This window comes from Ambystoma mexicanum, unplaced genomic scaffold (genome assembly GCF_040938575.1).
Source record: "Ambystoma mexicanum isolate Mex_15411 unplaced genomic scaffold, UKY_AmexF1_1 Mex_scaf52, whole genome shotgun sequence".
In the NCBI taxonomy this organism is placed as follows: domain Eukaryota; kingdom Metazoa; phylum Chordata; class Amphibia; order Caudata; family Ambystomatidae; genus Ambystoma; species Ambystoma mexicanum.
Window position 1 is genome coordinate 1,769,075 of NW_027182469.1, and position 14,165 is coordinate 1,783,239.

Sequence of the window (14,165 nt, forward strand, 5' to 3'; positions counted from 1 at the left end):
GCTCATAGAGGCCCAGCCCGAGTAGGTGCCAGTCTCACACGTCTGCAAAGGCCTTCAATGAGGCTTTCAGCAGAAGTCAAGAGTTTACGAGTGACCATTCGCATGGAACTGGCAGGTGTGTTAAATCAAGTGCTCTACCGCAGTAATGCTGCTTGTCAGGCATTGGTAGTTCAGTGGTAGAATTCTCGCTTCCCAAGCGGGAGGCCCGGGTTCGATTCCTGGCCAATGCATGGCACTTTTGTAGACGTGTCTCTTGATATTTTAAAAGGCATGGGAAAAGAAAAATGGAAACGGTAGATAAGATGATTGCATTGCTTGTCTGTTTTCTGCGCAAAGAAAGCACTCTGCTGCCCTCTTTTAGCAGAAGATGGAACGGCAGTTTCAACTTAAGGCGGGAAACCTATTATGCAAATAATTCCCAGAAGACCCCAGAAGCCCAGATTGAAAGGGTGTCAGCCTCGTGTGGGTGCAAAGATATCCCCTGAGTCCTGCGGTAGAAGTCTGGCTTTCCTGAGGCACGGTGCTCAGGGAACTGCACTCAGAGTAGCGACCCATACAAAGGCCACCCTCATCTACCAGTGTGCTTGCCTCTGTCCACTTTTCCTGTCTATAGAACCTGGCCGTTCGTGGCCGTTCGTGGCCAAGTGAGTGAGAAGGACTGCCAGGGCAGCGCAGCTCCCATTCACCCACCGGAGCTGGCGCCATCCTCATGCCACTGCAGTGCTCTGTTAAATCAGCTGCTCTGGGCTGCAATGGTCCAGAGCACTGTAGCGCCAGTGTGCAGCATGTAAGGCATTGGTGGTTCAGTGGTAGAATTCTCGCCTGCCACGCGGGAGGCCCGGGTTCGATTCCCGGCCAATGCATGAGCGTTTTGCACATGTACCTTTCGTTGACTTTGAAGCATCGTGAAAAGGAAGAGACCGAACAAAAAAACAAGCCTTGATTGCCTTGCTTGCCTTATTTCTGCTACTAGCGATCACTCTGCTGATCCCTTTTAGTAGAAGGGGCCGCTGCGCCTTGACTGGAAGCAGGGCAATCTCAGATTATGCAAAACGCTCATAGAGGCCCAGCCCGAGTAGGTGCCAGTCTCACACGTCTGCAAAGGCCTTCAATGAGGCTTTCAGCAGAAGTCAAGAGTTTACGAGTGACCATTCGCATGGAACTGGCAGGTGTGTTAAATCAAGCGCTCTACCGCAGTAATGCTGCTTGTCAAGCATTGGTAGTTCAGTGGTAGAATTCTCGCTTCCCAAGCGGGAGGCCCGGGTTCGATTCCCGGCCAATGCATGGCACTTTTGTAGACGTGTCTCTTGATATTTTAAAAGGCATGGGAAAAGAAAAATGGAAACGGTAGATAAGATGATTGCATTGCTTGTCTGTTTTCTGCGCAAAGAAAGCAATCTGCTGCCCTCTTTTAGCAGAAGATGGAACTGCAGTTTCAACTTAAGGCGGGAAACCTTCTATTATGCAAATAATTCCCAGAAGACCCCAGAAGCCCAGATTGAAAGGGTGTCAGCCTCGTGTGGCTGCAAAGATATCCCCTGAGTCCTGCGGTAGAAGTCTGGCTTTCCTGAGGCACGGTGCTCAGGGAACTGCACTCAGAGTAGCGACCCATACAAAGGCCACCCTCATCTACCAGTGTGCTTGCCTCTGTCCACTTTTCCTGTCTATAGAACCTGGCCGTTCGTGGCCGTTCGTGGCCAAGGGAGTGAGAAGGACTGCCAGGGCAGCGCAGCTCCCATTCACCCACCGGAGCTGGCGCCATCCTCATGTCACTGCAGTGCTCTGTTAAATCAGCTGCTCTGGGCTGCAATGGTCCAGAGCACTGTAGCGCCAGTGTGCAGCATGTAAGGCATTGGTGGTTCAGTGGTAGAATTCTCGCCTGCCACGCGGGAGGCCCGGGTTCGATTCCCGGCCAATGCATGAGCGTTTTGCACATGTACCTTTCGTTGACTTTGAAGCATCGTGAAAAGGAAGAGACCGAACAAAAAAACAAGCCTTGATTGCCTTGCTTGCCTTATTTCTGCTACTAGCGATCACTCTGCTGATCCCTTTTAGTAGAAGGGGCCGCTGCGCCTTGACTGGAAGCAGGGCAATCTCAGATTATGCAAAACGCTCATAGAGGCCCAGCCCGAGTAGGTGCCAGTCTCACACGTCTGCAAAGGCCTTCAATGAGGCTTTCAGCAGAAGTCAAGAGTTTACGAGTGACCATTCGCATGGAACTGGCAGGTGTGTTAAATCAAGCGCTCTACCGCAGTAATGCTGCTTGTCAAGCATTGGTAGTTCAGTGGTAGAATTCTCGCTTCCCAAGCGGGAGGCCCGGGTTCGATTCCCGGCCAATGCATGGCACTTTTGTAGACGTGTCTCTTGATATTTTAAAAGGCATGGGAAAAGAAAAATGGAAACGGTAGATAAGATGATTGCATTGCTTGTCTGTTTTCTGCGCAAAGAAAGCACTCTGCTGCCCTCTTTTAGCAGAAGATGGAACGGCAGTTTCAACTTAAGGCGGGAAACCTATTATGCAAATAATTCCCAGAAGACCCCAGAAGCCCAGATTGAAAGGGTGTCAGCCTCGTGTGGCTGCAAAGATATCCCCTGAGTCCTGCGGTAGAAGTCTGGCTTTCCTGAGGCACGGTGCTCAGGGAACTGCACTCAGAGTAGCGACCCATACAAAGGCCACCCTCATCTACCAGTGTGCTTGCCTCTGTCCACTTTTCCTGTCTATAGAACCTGGCCGTTCGTGGCCGTTCGTGGCCAAGTGAGTGAGAAGGACTGCCAGGGCAGCGCAGCTCCCATTCACCCACCGGAGCTGGCGCCATCCTCATGTCACTGCAGTGCTCTGTTAAATCAGCTGCTCTGGGCTGCAATGGTCCAGAGCACTGTAGCGCCAGTGTGCAGCATGTAAGGCATTGGTGGTTCAGTGGTAGAATTCTCGCCTGCCACGCGGGAGGCCCGGGTTCGATTCCCGGCCAATGCATGAGCGTTTTGCACATGTACCTTTCGTTGACTTTGAAGCATCGTGAAAAGGAAGAGACCGAACAAAAAAACAAGCCTTGATTGCCTTGCTTGCCTTATTTCTGCTACTAGCGATCACTCTGCTGATCCCTTTTAGTAGAAGGGGCCGCTGCGCCTTGACTGGAAGCAGGGCAATCTCAGATTATGCAAAACGCTCATAGAGGCCCAGCCCGAGTAGGTGCCAGTCTCACACGTCTGCAAAGGCCTTCAATGAGGCTTTCAGCAGAAGTCAAGAGTTTACGAGTGACCATTCGCATGGAACTGGCAGGTGTGTTAAATCAAGCGCTCTACCGCAGTAATGCTGCTTGTCAAGCATTGGTAGTTCAGTGGTAGAATTCTCGCTTCCCAAGCGGGAGGCCTGGGTTCGATTCCCGGCCAATGCATGGCACTTTTGTAGACGTGTCTCTTGATATTTTAAAAGGCATGGGAAAAGAAAAATGGAAACGGTAGATAAGATGATTGCATTGCTTGTCTGTTTTCTGCGCAAAGAAAGCAATCTGCTGCCCTCTTTTAGCAGAAGATGGAACTGCAGTTTCAACTTAAGGCGGGAAACCTTCTATTATGCAAATAATTCCCAGAAGACCCCAGAAGCCCAGATTGAAAGGGTGTCAGCCTCGTGTGGCTGCAAAGATATCCCCTGAGTCCTGCAGTAGAAGTCTGGCTTTCCTGAGGCACGGTGCTCAGGGAACTGCACTCAGAGTAGCGACCCATACAAAGGCCACCCTCATCTACCAGTGTGCTTGCCTCTGTCCACTTTTCCTGTCTATAGAACCTGGCCGTTCGTGGCCGTTCGTGGCCAAGGGAGTGAGAAGGACTGCCAGGGCAGCGCAGCTCCCATTCACCCACCGGAGCTGGCGCCATCCTCATGTCACTGCAGTGCTCTGTTAAATCAGCTGCTCTGGGCTGCAATGGTCCAGAGCACTGTAGCGCCAGTGTGCAGCATGTAAGGCATTGGTGGTTCAGTGGTAGAATTCTCGCCTGCCACGCGGGAGGCCCGGGTTCGATTCCCGGCCAATGCATGAGCGTTTTGCACATGTACCTTTCGTTGACTTTGAAGCATCGTGAAAAGGAAGAGACCGAACAAAAAAACAAGCCTTGATTGCCTTGCTTGCCTTATTTCTGCTACTAGCGATCACTCTGCTGATCCCTTTTAGTAGAAGGGGCCGCTGCGCCTTGACTGGAAGCAGGGCAATCTCAGATTATGCAAAACGCTCATAGAGGCCCAGCCCGAGTAGGTGCCAGTCTCACACGTCTGCAAAGGCCTTCAATGAGGCTTTCAGCAGAAGTCAAGAGTTTACGAGTGACCATTCGCATGGAACTGGCAGGTGTGTTAAATCAAGCGCTCTACCGCAGTAATGCTGCTTGTCAAGCATTGGTAGTTCAGTGGTAGAATTCTCGCTTCCCAAGCGGGAGGCCCGGGTTCGATTCCCGGCCAATGCATGGCACTTTTGTAGACGTGTCTCTTGATATTTTAAAAGGCATGGGAAAAGAAAAATGGAAACGGTAGATAAGATGATTGCATTGCTTGTCTGTTTTCTGCGCAAAGAAAGCACTCTGCTGCCCTCTTTTAGCAGAAGATGGAACGGCAGTTTCAACTTAAGGCGGGAAACCTATTATGCAAATAATTCCCAGAAGACCCCAGAAGCCCAGATTGAAAGGGTGTCAGCCTCGTGTGGCTGCAAAGATATCCCCTGAGTCCTGCGGTAGAAGTCTGGCTTTCCTGAGGCACGGTGCTCAGGGAACTGCACTCAGAGTAGCGACCCATACAAAGGCCACCCTCATCTACCAGTGTGCTTGCCTCTGTCCACTTTTCCTGTCTATAGAACCTGGCCGTTCGTGGCCGTTCGTGGCCAAGTGAGTGAGAAGGACTGCCAGGGCAGCGCAGCTCCCATTCACCCACCGGAGCTGGCGCCATCCTCATGTCACTGCAGTGCTCTGTTAAATCAGCTGCTCTGGGCTGCAATGGTCCAGAGCACTGTAGCGCCAGTGTGCAGCATGTAAGGCATTGGTGGTTCAGTGGTAGAATTCTCGCCTGCCACGCGGGAGGCCCGGGTTCGATTCCCGGCCAATGCATGAGCGTTTTGCACATGTACCTTTCGTTGACTTTGAAGCATCGTGAAAAGGAAGAGACCGAACAAAAAAACAAGCCTTGATTGCCTTGCTTGCCTTATTTCTGCTACTAGCGATCACTCTGCTGATCCCTTTTAGTAGAAGGGGCCGCTGCGCCTTGACTGGAAGCAGGGCAATCTCAGATTATGCAAAACGCTCATAGAGGCCCAGCCCGAGTAGGTGCCAGTCTCACACGTCTGCAAAGGCCTTCAATGAGGCTTTCAGCAGAAGTCAAGAGTTTACGAGTGACCATTCGCATGGAACTGGCAGGTGTGTTAAATCAAGCGCTCTACCGCAGTAATGCTGCTTGTCAAGCATTGGTAGTTCAGTGGTAGAATTCTCGCTTCCCAAGCGGGAGGCCTGGGTTCGATTCCCGGCCAATGCATGGCACTTTTGTAGACGTGTCTCTTGATATTTTAAAAGGCATGGGAAAAGAAAAATGGAAACGGTAGATAAGATGATTGCATTGCTTGTCTGTTTTCTGCGCAAAGAAAGCAATCTGCTGCCCTCTTTTAGCAGAAGATGGAACTGCAGTTTCAACTTAAGGCGGGAAACCTTCTATTATGCAAATAATTCCCAGAAGACCCCAGAAGCCCAGATTGAAAGGGTGTCAGCCTCGTGTGGCTGCAAAGATATCCCCTGAGTCCTGCAGTAGAAGTCTGGCTTTCCTGAGGCACGGTGCTCAGGGAACTGCACTCAGAGTAGCGACCCATACAAAGGCCACCCTCATCTACCAGTGTGCTTGCCTCTGTCCACTTTTCCTGTCTATAGAACCTGGCCGTTCGTGGCCGTTCGTGGCCAAGGGAGTGAGAAGGACTGCCAGGGCAGCGCAGCTCCCATTCACCCACCGGAGCTGGCGCCATCCTCATGTCACTGCAGTGCTCTGTTAAATCAGCTGCTCTGGGCTGCAATGGTCCAGAGCACTGTAGCGCCAGTGTGCAGCATGTAAGGCATTGGTGGTTCAGTGGTAGAATTCTCGCCTGCCACGCGGGAGGCCCGGGTTCGATTCCCGGCCAATGCATGAGCGTTTTGCACATGTACCTTTCGTTGACTTTGAAGCATCGTGAAAAGGAAGAGACCGAACAAAAAAACAAGCCTTGATTGCCTTGCTTGCCTTATTTCTGCTACTAGCGATCACTCTGCTGATCCCTTTTAGTAGAAGGGGCCGCTGCGCCTTGACTGGAAGCAGGGCAATCTCAGATTATGCAAACAGCTCATAGAGGCCCAGCCCGAGTAGGTGCCAGTCTCACACGTCTGCAAAGGCCTTCAATGAGGCTTTCAGCAGAAGTCAAGAGTTTACGAGTGACCATTCGCATGGAACTGGCAGGTGTGTTAAATCAAGTGCTCTACCGCAGTAATGCTGCTTGTCAGGCATTGGTAGTTCAGTGGTAGAATTCTCGCTTCCCAAGCGGGAGGCCCGGGTTCGATTCCCGGCCAATGCATGGCACTTTTGTAGACGTGTCTCTTGATATTTTAAAAGGCATGGGAAAAGAAAAATGGAAACGGTAGATAAGATGATTGCATTGCTTGTCTGTTTTCTGCGCAAAGAAAGCACTCTGCTGCCCTCTTTTAGCAGAAGATGGAACGGCAGTTTCAACTTAAGGCGGGAAACCTATTATGCAAATAATTCCCAGAAGACCCCAGAAGCCCAGATTGAAAGGGTGTCAGCCTCGTGTGGCTGCAAAGATATCCCCTGAGTCCTGCGGTAGAAGTCTGGCTTTCCTGAGGCACGGTGCTCAGGGAACTGCACTCAGAGTAGCGACCCATACAAAGGCCACCCTCATCTACCAGTGTGCTTGCCTCTGTCCACTTTTCCTGTCTATAGAACCTGGCCGTTCGTGGCCGTTCGTGGCCAAGGGAGTGAGAAGGACTGCCAGGGCAGCGCAGCTCCCATTCACCCACCGGAGCTGGCGCCATCCTCATGTCACTGCAGTGCTCTGTTAAATCAGCTGCTCTGGGCTGCAATGGTCCAGAGCACTGTAGCGCCAGTGTGCAGCATGTAAGGCATTGGTGGTTCAGTGGTAGAATTCTCGCCTGCCACGCGGGAGGCCCGGGTTCGATTCCCGGCCAATGCATGAGCGTTTTGCACATGTACCTTTCGTTGACTTTGAAGCATCGTGAAAAGGAAGAGACCGAACAAAAAAACAAGCCTTGATTGCCTTGCTTGCCTTATTTCTGCTACTAGCGATCACTCTGCTGATCCCTTTTAGTAGAAGGGGCCGCTGCGCCTTGACTGGAAGCAGGGCAATCTCAGATTATGCAAAACGCTCATAGAGGCCCAGCCCGAGTAGGTGCCAGTCTCACACGTCTGCAAAGGCCTTCAATGAGGCTTTCAGCAGAAGTCAAGAGTTTACGAGTGACCATTCGCATGGAACTGGCAGGTGTGTTAAATCAAGCGCTCTACCGCAGTAATGCTGCTTGTCAAGCATTGGTAGTTCAGTGGTAGAATTCTCGCTTCCCAAGCGGGAGGCCCGGGTTCGATTCCCGGCCAATGCATGGCACTTTTGTAGACGTGTCTCTTGATATTTTAAAAGGCATGGGAAAAGAAAAATGGAAACGGTAGATAAGATGATTGCATTGCTTGTCTGTTTTCTGCGCAAAGAAAGCAATCTGCTGCCCTCTTTTAGCAGAAGATGGAACTGCAGTTTCAACTTAAGGCGGGAAACCTTCTATTATGCAAATAATTCCCAGAAGACCCCAGAAGCCCAGATTGAAAGGGTGTCAGCCTCGTGTGGCTGCAAAGATATCCCCTGAGTCCTGCGGTAGAAGTCTGGCTTTCCTGAGGCACGGTGCTCAGGGAACTGCACTCAGAGTAGCGACCCATACAAAGGCCACCCTCATCTACCAGTGTGCTTGCCTCTGTCCACTTTTCCTGTCTATAGAACCTGGCCGTTCGTGGCCGTTCGTGGCCAAGGGAGTGAGAAGGACTGCCAGGGCAGCGCAGCTCCCATTCACCCACCGGAGCTGGCGCCATCCTCATGTCACTGCAGTGCTCTGTTAAATCAGCTGCTCTGGGCTGCAATGGTCCAGAGCACTGTAGCGCCAGTGTGCAGCATGTAAGGCATTGGTGGTTCAGTGGTAGAATTCTCGCCTGCCACGCGGGAGGCCCGGGTTCGATTCCCGGCCAATGCATGAGCGTTTTGCACATGTACCTTTCGTTGACTTTGAAGCATCGTGAAAAGGAAGAGACCGAACAAAAAAACAAGCCTTGATTGCCTTGCTTGCCTTATTTCTGCTACTAGCGATCACTCTGCTGATCCCTTTTAGTAGAAGGGGCCGCTGCGCCTTGACTGGAAGCAGGGCAATCTCAGATTATGCAAAACGCTCATAGAGGCCCAGCCCGAGTAGGTGCCAGTCTCACACGTCTGCAAAGGCCTTCAATGAGGCTTTCAGCAGAAGTCAAGAGTTTACGAGTGACCATTCGCATGGAACTGGCAGGTGTGTTAAATCAAGCGCTCTACCGCAGTAATGCTGCTTGTCAAGCATTGGTAGTTCAGTGGTAGAATTCTAGCTTCCCAAGCGGGAGGCCCGGGTTCGATTCCCGGCCAATGCATGGCACTTTTGTAGACGTGTCTCTTGATATTTTAAAAGGCATGGGAAAAGAAAAATGGAAACGGTAGATAAGATGATTGCATTGCTTGTCTGTTTTCTGCGCAAAGAAAGCACTCTGCTGCCCTCTTTTAGCAGAAGATGGAACGGCAGTTTCAACTTAAGGCGGGAAACCTATTATGCAAATAATTCCCAGAAGACCCCAGAAGCCCAGATTGAAAGGGTGTCAGCCTCGTGTGGCTGCAAAGATATCCCCTGAGTCCTGCGGTAGAAGTCTGGCTTTCCTGAGGCACGGTGCTCAGGGAACTGCACTCAGAGTAGCGACCCATACAAAGGCCACCCTCATCTACCAGTGTGCTTGCCTCTGTCCACTTTTCCTGTCTATAGAACCTGGCCGTTCGTGGCCGTTCGTGGCCAAGTGAGTGAGAAGGACTGCCAGGGCAGCGCAGCTCCCATTCACCCACCGGAGCTGGCGCCATCCTCATGTCACTGCAGTGCTCTGTTAAATCAGCTGCTCTGGGCTGCAATGGTCCAGAGCACTGTAGCGCCAGTGTGCAGCATGTAAGGCATTGGTGGTTCAGTGGTAGAATTCTCGCCTGCCACGCGGGAGGCCCGGGTTCGATTCCCGGCCAATGCATGAGCGTTTTGCACATGTACCTTTCGTTGACTTTGAAGCATCGTGAAAAGGAAGAGACCGAACAAAAAAACAAGCCTTGATTGCCTTGCTTGCCTTATTTCTGCTACTAGCGATCACTCTGCTGATCCCTTTTAGTAGAAGGGGCCGCTGCGCCTTGACTGGAAGCAGGGCAATCTCAGATTATGCAAAACGCTCATAGAGGCCCAGCCCGAGTAGGTGCCAGTCTCACACGTCTGCAAAGGCCTTCAATGAGGCTTTCAGCAGAAGTCAAGAGTTTACGAGTGACCATTCGCATGGAACTGGCAGGTGTGTTAAATCAAGCGCTCTACCGCAGTAATGCTGCTTGTCAAGCATTGGTAGTTCAGTGGTAGAATTCTCGCTTCCCAAGCGGGAGGCCTGGGTTCGATTCCCGGCCAATGCATGGCACTTTTGTAGACGTGTCTCTTGATATTTTAAAAGGCATGGGAAAAGAAAAATGGAAACGGTAGATAAGATGATTGCATTGCTTGTCTGTTTTCTGCGCAAAGAAAGCAATCTGCTGCCCTCTTTTAGCAGAAGATGGAACTGCAGTTTCAACTTAAGGCGGGAAACCTTCTATTATGCAAATAATTCCCAGAAGACCCCAGAAGCCCAGATTGAAAGGGTGTCAGCCTCGTGTGGCTGCAAAGATATCCCCTGAGTCCTGCAGTAGAAGTCTGGCTTTCCTGAGGCACGGTGCTCAGGGAACTGCACTCAGAGTAGCGACCCATACAAAGGCCACCCTCATCTACCAGTGTGCTTGCCTCTGTCCACTTTTCCTGTCTATAGAACCTGGCCGTTCGTGGCCGTTCGTGGCCAAGGGAGTGAGAAGGACTGCCAGGGCAGCGCAGCTCCCATTCACCCACCGGAGCTGGCGCCATCCTCATGTCACTGCAGTGCTCTGTTAAATCAGCTGCTCTGGGCTGCAATGGTCCAGAGCACTGTAGCGCCAGTGTGCAGCATGTAAGGCATTGGTGGTTCAGTGGTAGAATTCTCGCCTGCCACGCGGGAGGCCCGGGTTCGATTCCCGGCCAATGCATGAGCGTTTTGCACATGTACCTTTCGTTGACTTTGAAGCATCGTGAAAAGGAAGAGACCGAACAAAAAAACAAGCCTTGATTGCCTTGCTTGCCTTATTTCTGCTACTAGCGATCACTCTGCTGATCCCTTTTAGTAGAAGGGGCCGCTGCGCCTTGACTGGAAGCAGGGCAATCTCAGATTATGCAAAACGCTCATAGAGGCCCAGCCCGAGTAGGTGCCAGTCTCACACGTCTGCAAAGGCCTTCAATGAGGCTTTCAGCAGAAGTCAAGAGTTTACGAGTGACCATTCGCATGGAACTGGCAGGTGTGTTAAATCAAGCGCTCTACCGCAGTAATGCTGCTTGTCAAGCATTGGTAGTTCAGTGGTAGAATTCTCGCTTCCCAAGCGGGAGGCCCGGGTTCGATTCCCGGCCAATGCATGGCACTTTTGTAGACGTGTCTCTTGATATTTTAAAAGGCATGGGAAAAGAAAAATGGAAACGGTAGATAAGATGATTGCATTGCTTGTCTGTTTTCTGCGCAAAGAAAGCACTCTGCTGCCCTCTTTTAGCAGAAGATGGAACGGCAGTTTCAACTTAAGGCGGGAAACCTATTATGCAAATAATTCCCAGAAGACCCCAGAAGCCCAGATTGAAAGGGTGTCAGCCTCGTGTGGCTGCAAAGATATCCCCTGAGTCCTGCGGTAGAAGTCTGGCTTTCCTGAGGCACGGTGCTCAGGGAACTGCACTCAGAGTAGCGACCCATACAAAGGCCACCCTCATCTACCAGTGTGCTTGCCTCTGTCCACTTTTCCTGTCTATAGAACCTGGCCGTTCGTGGCCGTTCGTGGCCAAGTGAGTGAGAAGGACTGCCAGGGCAGCGCAGCTCCCATTCACCCACCGGAGCTGGCGCCATCCTCATGTCACTGCAGTGCTCTGTTAAATCAGCTGCTCTGGGCTGCAATGGTCCAGAGCACTGTAGCGCCAGTGTGCAGCATGTAAGGCATTGGTGGTTCAGTGGTAGAATTCTCGCCTGCCACGCGGGAGGCCCGGGTTCGATTCCCGGCCAATGCATGAGCGTTTTGCACATGTACCTTTCGTTGACTTTGAAGCATCGTGAAAAGGAAGAGACCGAACAAAAAAACAAGCCTTGATTGCCTTGCTTGCCTTATTTCTGCTACTAGCGATCACTCTGCTGATCCCTTTTAGTAGAAGGGGCCGCTGCGCCTTGACTGGAAGCAGGGCAATCTCAGATTATGCAAAACGCTCATAGAGGCCCAGCCCGAGTAGGTGCCAGTCTCACACGTCTGCAAAGGCCTTCAATGAGGCTTTCAGCAGAAGTCAAGAGTTTACGAGTGACCATTCGCATGGAACTGGCAGGTGTGTTAAATCAAGCGCTCTACCGCAGTAATGCTGCTTGTCAAGCATTGGTAGTTCAGTGGTAGAATTCTCGCTTCCCAAGCGGGAGGCCTGGGTTCGATTCCCGGCCAATGCATGGCACTTTTGTAGACGTGTCTCTTGATATTTTAAAAGGCATGGGAAAAGAAAAATGGAAACGGTAGATAAGATGATTGCATTGCTTGTCTGTTTTCTGCGCAAAGAAAGCAATCTGCTGCCCTCTTTTAGCAGAAGATGGAACTGCAGTTTCAACTTAAGGCGGGAAACCTTCTATTATGCAAATAATTCCCAGAAGACCCCAGAAGCCCAGATTGAAAGGGTGTCAGCCTCGTGTGGCTGCAAAGATATCCCCTGAGTCCTGCAGTAGAAGTCTGGCTTTCCTGAGGCACGGTGCTCAGGGAACTGCACTCAGAGTAGCGACCCATACAAAGGCCACCCTCATCTACCAGTGTGCTTGCCTCTGTCCACTTTTCCTGTCTATAGAACCTGGCCGTTCGTGGCCGTTCGTGGCCAAGGGAGTGAGAAGGACTGCCAGGGCAGCGCAGCTCCCATTCACCCACCGGAGCTGGCGCCATCCTCATGTCACTGCAGTGCTCTGTTAAATCAGCTGCTCTGGGCTGCAATGGTCCAGAGCACTGTAGCGCCAGTGTGCAGCATGTAAGGCATTGGTGGTTCAGTGGTAGAATTCTCGCCTGCCACGCGGGAGGCCCGGGTTCGATTCCCGGCCAATGCATGAGCGTTTTGCACATGTACCTTTCGTTGACTTTGAAGCATCGTGAAAAGGAAGAGACCGAACAAAAAAACAAGCCTTGATTGCCTTGCTTGCCTTATTTCTGCTACTAGCGATCACTCTGCTGATCCCTTTTAGTAGAAGGGGCCGCTGCGCCTTGACTGGAAGCAGGGCAATCTCAGATTATGCAAACAGCTCATAGAGGCCCAGCCCGAGTAGGTGCCAGTCTCACACGTCTGCAAAGGCCTTCAATGAGGCTTTCAGCAGAAGTCAAGAGTTTACGAGTGACCATTCGCATGGAACTGGCAGGTGTGTTAAATCAAGTGCTCTACCGCAGTAATGCTGCTTGTCAGGCATTGGTAGTTCAGTGGTAGAATTCTCGCTTCCCAAGCGGGAGGCCCGGGTTCGATTCCCGGCCAATGCATGGCACTTTTGTAGACGTGTCTCTTGATATTTTAAAAGGCATGGGAAAAGAAAAATGGAAACGGTAGATAAGATGATTGCATTGCTTGTCTGTTTTCTGCGCAAAGAAAGCACTCTGCTGCCCTCTTTTAGCAGAAGATGGAACGGCAGTTTCAACTTAAGGCGGGAAACCTATTATGCAAATAATTCCCAGAAGACCCCAGAAGCCCAGATTGAAAGGGTGTCAGCCTCGTGTGGCTGCAAAGATATCCCCTGAGTCCTGCGGTAGAAGTCTGGCTTTCCTGAGGCACGGTGCTCAGGGAACTGCACTCAGAGTAGCGACCCATACAAAGGCCACCCTCATCTACCAGTGTGCTTGCCTCTGTCCACTTTTCCTGTCTATAGAACCTGGCCGTTCGTGGCCGTTCGTGGCCAAGGGAGTGAGAAGGACTGCCAGGGCAGCGCAGCTCCCATTCACCCACCGGAGCTGGCGCCATCCTCATGTCACTGCAGTGCTCTGTTAAATCAGCTGCTCTGGGCTGCAATGGTCCAGAGCACTGTAGCGCCAGTGTGCAGCATGTAAGGCATTGGTGGTTCAGTGGTAGAATTCTCGCCTGCCACGCGGGAGGCCCGGGTTCGATTCCCGGCCAATGCATGAGCGTTTTGCACATGTACCTTTCGTTGACTTTGAAGCATCGTGAAAAGGAAGAGACCGAACAAAAAAACAAGCCTTGATTGCCTTGCTTGCCTTATTTCTGCTACTAGCGATCACTCTGCTGATCCCTTTTAGTAGAAGGGGCCGCTGCGCCTTGACTGGAAGCAGGGCAATCTCAGATTATGCAAAACGCTCATAGAGGCCCAGCCCGAGTAGGTGCCAGTCTCACACGTCTGCAAAGGCCTTCAATGAGGCTTTCAGCAGAAGTCAAGAGTTTACGAGTGACCATTCGCATGGAACTGGCAGGTGTGTTAAATCAAGCGCTCTACCGCAGTAATGCTGCTTGTCAAGCATTGGTAGTTCAGTGGTAGAATTCTCGCTTCCCAAGCGGGAGGCCTGGGTTCGATTCCCGGCCAATGCATGGCACTTTTGTAGACGTGTCTCTTGATATTTTAAAAGGCATGGGAAAAGAAAAATGGAAACGGTAGATAAGATGATTGCATTGCTTGTCTGTTTTCTGCGCAAAGAAAGCAATCTGCTGCCCTCTTTTAGCAGAAGATGGAACTGCAGTTTCAACTTAAGGCGGGAAACCTTCTATTATGCAAATAATTCCCAGAAGACCCCAGAAGCCCAGAT

The 14,165-nt window shown here is 51.4% G+C and overlaps 26 non-coding genes across 26 annotated transcripts; all 26 read left to right on the forward strand.

Moving 5' to 3' along the window:
• The first annotated feature begins 159 nt into the window (after positions 1–159).
• TRNAG-CCC (transfer RNA glycine (anticodon CCC)) lies at positions 160–230 on the forward strand. Its single transcript has one exon. It is a non-coding gene; the product is annotated as a tRNA-Gly (tRNA).
• A 562-nt stretch (positions 231–792) lies between these two features.
• On the forward strand, positions 793–863 carry TRNAG-GCC (transfer RNA glycine (anticodon GCC)). The gene has a single exon. It is a non-coding gene; the product is annotated as a tRNA-Gly (tRNA).
• A 350-nt stretch (positions 864–1,213) lies between these two features.
• TRNAG-CCC (transfer RNA glycine (anticodon CCC)) lies at positions 1,214–1,284 on the forward strand. Its single transcript has one exon. It is a non-coding gene; the product is annotated as a tRNA-Gly (tRNA).
• Positions 1,285–1,849: 565 nt separating this feature from the next.
• On the forward strand, positions 1,850–1,920 carry TRNAG-GCC (transfer RNA glycine (anticodon GCC)). Its single transcript has one exon. It is a non-coding gene; the product is annotated as a tRNA-Gly (tRNA).
• A 350-nt stretch (positions 1,921–2,270) lies between these two features.
• On the forward strand, positions 2,271–2,341 carry TRNAG-CCC (transfer RNA glycine (anticodon CCC)). The gene has a single exon. It is a non-coding gene; the product is annotated as a tRNA-Gly (tRNA).
• A 562-nt stretch (positions 2,342–2,903) lies between these two features.
• On the forward strand, positions 2,904–2,974 carry TRNAG-GCC (transfer RNA glycine (anticodon GCC)). The gene has a single exon. It is a non-coding gene; the product is annotated as a tRNA-Gly (tRNA).
• Positions 2,975–3,324: 350 nt separating this feature from the next.
• On the forward strand, positions 3,325–3,395 carry TRNAG-CCC (transfer RNA glycine (anticodon CCC)). The gene has a single exon. It is a non-coding gene; the product is annotated as a tRNA-Gly (tRNA).
• A 565-nt stretch (positions 3,396–3,960) lies between these two features.
• TRNAG-GCC (transfer RNA glycine (anticodon GCC)) lies at positions 3,961–4,031 on the forward strand. Its single transcript has one exon. It is a non-coding gene; the product is annotated as a tRNA-Gly (tRNA).
• Positions 4,032–4,381: 350 nt separating this feature from the next.
• On the forward strand, positions 4,382–4,452 carry TRNAG-CCC (transfer RNA glycine (anticodon CCC)). The gene has a single exon. It is a non-coding gene; the product is annotated as a tRNA-Gly (tRNA).
• Positions 4,453–5,014: 562 nt separating this feature from the next.
• TRNAG-GCC (transfer RNA glycine (anticodon GCC)) lies at positions 5,015–5,085 on the forward strand. The gene has a single exon. It is a non-coding gene; the product is annotated as a tRNA-Gly (tRNA).
• Positions 5,086–5,435: 350 nt separating this feature from the next.
• On the forward strand, positions 5,436–5,506 carry TRNAG-CCC (transfer RNA glycine (anticodon CCC)). Its single transcript has one exon. It is a non-coding gene; the product is annotated as a tRNA-Gly (tRNA).
• Positions 5,507–6,071: 565 nt separating this feature from the next.
• On the forward strand, positions 6,072–6,142 carry TRNAG-GCC (transfer RNA glycine (anticodon GCC)). Its single transcript has one exon. It is a non-coding gene; the product is annotated as a tRNA-Gly (tRNA).
• A 350-nt stretch (positions 6,143–6,492) lies between these two features.
• Positions 6,493–6,563, forward strand: TRNAG-CCC (transfer RNA glycine (anticodon CCC)). Its single transcript has one exon. It is a non-coding gene; the product is annotated as a tRNA-Gly (tRNA).
• Positions 6,564–7,125: 562 nt separating this feature from the next.
• Positions 7,126–7,196, forward strand: TRNAG-GCC (transfer RNA glycine (anticodon GCC)). Its single transcript has one exon. It is a non-coding gene; the product is annotated as a tRNA-Gly (tRNA).
• A 350-nt stretch (positions 7,197–7,546) lies between these two features.
• On the forward strand, positions 7,547–7,617 carry TRNAG-CCC (transfer RNA glycine (anticodon CCC)). Its single transcript has one exon. It is a non-coding gene; the product is annotated as a tRNA-Gly (tRNA).
• Positions 7,618–8,182: 565 nt separating this feature from the next.
• On the forward strand, positions 8,183–8,253 carry TRNAG-GCC (transfer RNA glycine (anticodon GCC)). Its single transcript has one exon. It is a non-coding gene; the product is annotated as a tRNA-Gly (tRNA).
• A 983-nt stretch (positions 8,254–9,236) lies between these two features.
• TRNAG-GCC (transfer RNA glycine (anticodon GCC)) lies at positions 9,237–9,307 on the forward strand. Its single transcript has one exon. It is a non-coding gene; the product is annotated as a tRNA-Gly (tRNA).
• Positions 9,308–9,657: 350 nt separating this feature from the next.
• TRNAG-CCC (transfer RNA glycine (anticodon CCC)) lies at positions 9,658–9,728 on the forward strand. The gene has a single exon. It is a non-coding gene; the product is annotated as a tRNA-Gly (tRNA).
• Positions 9,729–10,293: 565 nt separating this feature from the next.
• Positions 10,294–10,364, forward strand: TRNAG-GCC (transfer RNA glycine (anticodon GCC)). The gene has a single exon. It is a non-coding gene; the product is annotated as a tRNA-Gly (tRNA).
• Positions 10,365–10,714: 350 nt separating this feature from the next.
• TRNAG-CCC (transfer RNA glycine (anticodon CCC)) lies at positions 10,715–10,785 on the forward strand. Its single transcript has one exon. It is a non-coding gene; the product is annotated as a tRNA-Gly (tRNA).
• A 562-nt stretch (positions 10,786–11,347) lies between these two features.
• On the forward strand, positions 11,348–11,418 carry TRNAG-GCC (transfer RNA glycine (anticodon GCC)). Its single transcript has one exon. It is a non-coding gene; the product is annotated as a tRNA-Gly (tRNA).
• A 350-nt stretch (positions 11,419–11,768) lies between these two features.
• Positions 11,769–11,839, forward strand: TRNAG-CCC (transfer RNA glycine (anticodon CCC)). The gene has a single exon. It is a non-coding gene; the product is annotated as a tRNA-Gly (tRNA).
• A 565-nt stretch (positions 11,840–12,404) lies between these two features.
• Positions 12,405–12,475, forward strand: TRNAG-GCC (transfer RNA glycine (anticodon GCC)). Its single transcript has one exon. It is a non-coding gene; the product is annotated as a tRNA-Gly (tRNA).
• Positions 12,476–12,825: 350 nt separating this feature from the next.
• Positions 12,826–12,896, forward strand: TRNAG-CCC (transfer RNA glycine (anticodon CCC)). Its single transcript has one exon. It is a non-coding gene; the product is annotated as a tRNA-Gly (tRNA).
• A 562-nt stretch (positions 12,897–13,458) lies between these two features.
• On the forward strand, positions 13,459–13,529 carry TRNAG-GCC (transfer RNA glycine (anticodon GCC)). Its single transcript has one exon. It is a non-coding gene; the product is annotated as a tRNA-Gly (tRNA).
• Positions 13,530–13,879: 350 nt separating this feature from the next.
• Positions 13,880–13,950, forward strand: TRNAG-CCC (transfer RNA glycine (anticodon CCC)). The gene has a single exon. It is a non-coding gene; the product is annotated as a tRNA-Gly (tRNA).
• Positions 13,951–14,165: the final 215 nt, after the last annotated feature.